Below are 4528 nucleotides of genomic sequence, written 5' to 3'. Positions count from 1 at the left end.
ATGTTACTATTCTAAGTTACTCCTTCCATAGTGGGTAGTAACATATATGCGGTGTCATGCATTGTGTCATTTATTAAATTGTAAACTCATCTTTTTTTGTTTGTGTGATGTTATGGTAACATATCTAATTACCACGAACCTCTCTCTCCTCATTAATAACATGTCACATCACCAAATTTGCTTAGTTGACACTTATGTTACCAGCTTTGTTAGTCTTACTGTGACCAGCCTCACAAGATGGACCCAAGACCCAGTCAAATACTCGAGTCACACACGTCAGCCTCAACAAGACAGGTGTTACATAATCCGTGCGAGCCGCCGTTCGGGATCCGACGAGATCCGCCCTGATAACCGCCACCGCCTCCCTCCTTCGCTCGCCACGCCCCCGCCCTACCCTCTCCCGACTCTCCCCGTCTCCGCCGCCGGGCTCGCCCAGGCGCCGCCGCACAATTCGCTGGAGACGTGGTGGGAGTCTGTCTCACAGGCGTGGTCCCCAGTCTTGGCGCTGGCCTCAATCCTCCCGCCGCGGGCCACCCCGCCTGTCGTGGCGCTGGCGGACACGGACCGCCCAGCGCGCTCCTAGCGCACCATCTGCCCGCGGCGCCGGCAAGCACGGTGCTTCGCCGGACACATGGGGCGAGGATGGCCAGTATCGAGCCAACAACGGACAGTGGCGACTGCTATTTCCGTCCTTGGACCGGCGCCAGCGGCTACTTCCATGCTGCACCAACGACAACAGCCATAGGGAACTGGTGTTCGATGCCAGCCACCTCAGGCTCCAGAGAGTGGCAAGCTATTTTACTTTTTCTCTCCATTCTGTTACGTGATTATTGATGGATTCCTTGATCGGTGCCTTGATTGTATAACTCATTGATCGATGCCCTGGTTGTATGATCAATTCATTCTGAGATTTGATGCCTTGATTGCACGCTTCTGTCCGCTATAGCAGTTGTTGAATCCATTGATAGACATATTTCAGTATTTCAGATTACTGTTTTTCATGTTTAGTATTGGTTCTGGTCTGTGTATCTGTTCTGTTGCATATGCACTCCTTTCTTTTCAGACAGATAAAGTTAATGCCTTGTAAGTGAATATGAGACTCTTCTATTTTTATAGTGCTCTGCATCAATTGTGCTTGATAGGGCCTGCTTATTATTTGCTTTTGAAAAAATAATGTTAATGTGTCCATCCAGGTGCGCTCTCACTTTAATGGTGACAGATACTTGACATGCACATCTATTGTTTGAAGGTGGCTTATTTTTTTCTCCTTGTTATATGGCTAATAAAGCATTTTACATCTGAAAGTTATGTTATCATATGATTAATTAGGCAATCAGAGCTGATAGGAATTCAGAAGACTGAGCCATGAAATTGGTTTGGAGTTGAGCCAGATGAGTGCTGCCGCCGGCTTACGGTATAATTTTTATTCAAGTTTCAGATTTATGTGTACTTATGGTTGTTGGTTCAGTAATTTTGTTCATGAATCATTTGTTTCCTTGATAGACCAATTGGAGCAGTTGTCTTTATGCAGTGTGGTATCCTGAAGATTTGCTTGAGGACAATGGTCGACATGCTGGAACATACCAGACTTCGTAAGGAACCATCAAGCACTGGGAATCGATTTGGCTTCTGTTCGTATTTATTCCAATACATGGTGAGTCCTCATTTCCCATGTCAGATGTCTAGCTTAGCAGTTACAACCGAATGTCGCCACTTTGAATATGGAGTTTAGTATCATGAATGAGCTGAAATCTTTTTGCTAGGTTGCCTGACTCTAAATAAGAAAATCACCTTGAATTTGTGACTTCTTGGATGCAACAACAAATCGATCATGCAGCCAATTTGCTAGGGATGCGCATTATGATTGGGGAGTTTGGGTTATCACTGAAGGTTGGGAAGTTTGATAGTGAGTTTCCTGAAACTTACACGGAGACAGTTTACAACAATTTCTTGAACGAGTGATTGTAGGTGGCTACCTTTGGCAGCTCTTCCCTGAAGGTGAAGAGCACATGGACGATGCTTATGCAGCTTTTATTGCAATATTATCATCCACGTTAAATGTATTTGAGAATCACTCAAGGAGGCTAGAAAGTTGAGAGTATGCTGCTTCCCTACTTCAGTACTTCGTCTATGATATGTTACAAGGGTTTTCTAGAATTTTGACTTCACTGATGCAGACAAGTTAATTAGTACATTGTGGTAGTTAGATCTTACGAGTTATATAAGTTGAATCTTGTTGGCAATAATTTTGAAACAATTTTTTTGAAGTTATAAACAAAGTCTGTGGGCAATGTGTCCGACTATTTGTGCAGGACACAAGAAAAATAATTTGAATTTGTTGAATTCATAGGCTGAGTTTGGCATTGAGGTGGAATATGATAAATCTTTTTCAACAAGCTTTTCTATTTTTTTATTTGGCTAACCAACTTTTTCCTATATTTTCTTGCATGTTATAAAATAAATTAGACACAACATAGTTTAGTAACCCCAACCTGAGGTATAATTTGACGCATGGGCTATTAATTTGACCCTGGGGTAGGTCTGCGAAAGTATTGATGGTACGGTGCCAGCGTAAGCTGCTCATAATTCAACATGTTTTGAAGTATTGATGTTAGTAGCCGGTTGTTTTTTGGTACCGTTTGTTAGCAAAACGCGCCAGGTACCGTTTGTTATCAAAACTTATCACGATCAATTTTGGGGGCGCCCCTCTCTCTCTCTCTCTCTCTGGCCAGCTATAAATATAGGTACACATCCCACACCGCAAGTCACACACCACCACCCAGTCGCAGCCATGACGAACAAGCTCTTGGCGACCTCCCTACTCCTCATCGCTGTGCTTCTCCTAATCAATGGTATATACGTCTTTATTTTTTCGCCTTTTGATTGGAGTTTGATAACTCTCGATGAACTGATCACTTTAATTTTTCTTTGGTGAAAACAGGCGTGCAATCTGGCAAGGTTTCTGGAAAAAAACCACCTGTGTAATCCGGCAAGATTCTTAAAAAAAACAATCTGTCAGAGTGAAGAGCGGGCTCCTTTGCCGACAACGGTAACCTCCTGAGGTGGTGCTCGAGCACGATCACCCGGCAGTGGCACTACCCCTACGGCGCCTCCTCCCTAGCCGCCAGCAGCCTCCGCCCCACGGGCCGCTTCTCCGACCACCTGGTCCAGCCCGACATCCTCACCACGATACTCAACATGGGAAAAATTGAGGGCCCGCTGGAGCGCAAGCTGACCATCCAGAACTACTGCGACGCGTTCGGGATGAACTTTGTCGGCGGCGGCTCGGGCATCTTCGAGCCGTTCCTCCTGCCGTTGCCGCACAAGCTCAAGCTACCGACGCTCGCCGCCCAAATCAACCAGTTCGAGAAGCTCCTCCACGACCACGTCATCTTGAACTGGCACCTCGACGGCTCCATCGCCCTCGTCGCCATCTCCGGCCATGTCGGGGGAATGACCCCGGGTAGGGTCATAACCGCACAACTCTAGCCGAGATAACGAAGGCAAGGCCGGCATCACAGAGTACAACTAACGCTGGGCCGGCATACCCGGTGTATGCCGGTGCAGCTCACTTGCTTTACGAGTTTGCAGGACAAGGATGAGCACGTCGGTCTTGGCAGTAGCCGAGATCCCTCAACGGTCTTATCCTGGCCACGCGGTGCGGTGTAAAGCGGGGCCATCATCACTCCAGGGAAAGCAGTCAGTGCCTGTATGCCGGTGCCAGGCGACCACGCAAAAGAAGCACCGAAAGGGAATTTATGACGGAAGCCGGCAGAGGATAGCTGTACCCGCTGCCGGCTGGCAGAAAAAGTAAAGTTGCCTTGTCCCCTGCGGTGCTGCCTGGAGGGAACCAAGCCGCGTGTCCGGTGGAGCCCAAGGATGGTGACGTTAGACTCGGCCCACATGGCAGTGTACCATGTGCGGCCTATAAATAGAACCTTACCCCTCTGTAGAAAAGAGAGAGAGAACCTCAAGGAGCACCATTGTAGAACTTCTCTATCCCGGCTAATATGACAAGGCAGGAGTAGGAGTCTTACCTCGGCAAGAGGGCTCCGAACCTAGGTAGATCTGGGTGTTCTTGCGTGTTTTGTGCATGTTCTTCTTCACGTCCTCCCTCCTCCGGATCCACCATCGTCCATCGGCCCCAAGTTAAGCCATCCTATGGCATCTGCCGTGACACCACCACGACAGTTGGCGCCCACCGTGGGATGAGCAGCGGCGCTGGCTGGAGTCTTCATCCGGACGGGAAGCTTCCTCGTCACCGGAGAGCGTGTGGTCTCCGGTTTGGTCCAGAGATTCATCTCTCTAGGCTTCATCGACAACAACACGGGCTGCTTCAACGGCGCGCCACTTCCCTGTGCTGGCCGCTTCATCAACTTCGGCATGCACGAGGTTTATGTGGCTACGGACCGCCCTTGTAGGTACCCGGAGCAGGTGGTGATGGCCGAAGATCCACCTACCATCTGCACGGTTCGCGGCCGGCACACCGACTGCCCCGCTGACCATGTGGAGGTTTTGGTGACCGCTC

The 4528-nt window shown here is 48.7% G+C and overlaps 1 long non-coding RNA gene across 4 annotated transcripts; it reads left to right on the top strand.

The window, feature by feature from the left end:
* The first annotated feature begins 300 nt into the window (after nucleotides 1-300).
* On the top strand, nucleotides 301-4102 carry LOC100830655. 4 transcript variants are annotated; one of them, XR_002960227.1, is made up of 5 exons: nucleotides 301-1414; nucleotides 1532-1654; nucleotides 1764-2852; nucleotides 2942-3463; nucleotides 3568-4094. It is a non-coding gene; the product is annotated as an uncharacterized LOC100830655 (long non-coding RNA). The 4 variants fall into 4 exon arrangements; XR_002960229.1 differs by having other exon boundaries at nucleotides 1504-1654; nucleotides 2942-4102; XR_002960228.1 differs by having other exon boundaries at nucleotides 1518-1654; nucleotides 2942-4100.
* Nucleotides 4103-4528: the final 426 nt, after the last annotated feature.

This window comes from Brachypodium distachyon, chromosome 4 (assembly GCF_000005505.3).
Source record: "Brachypodium distachyon strain Bd21 chromosome 4, Brachypodium_distachyon_v3.0, whole genome shotgun sequence".
NCBI lineage: Eukaryota > Viridiplantae > Streptophyta > Magnoliopsida > Poales > Poaceae > Brachypodium > Brachypodium distachyon.
This window is presented reverse-complemented; position numbering and strand designations above follow the sequence as displayed.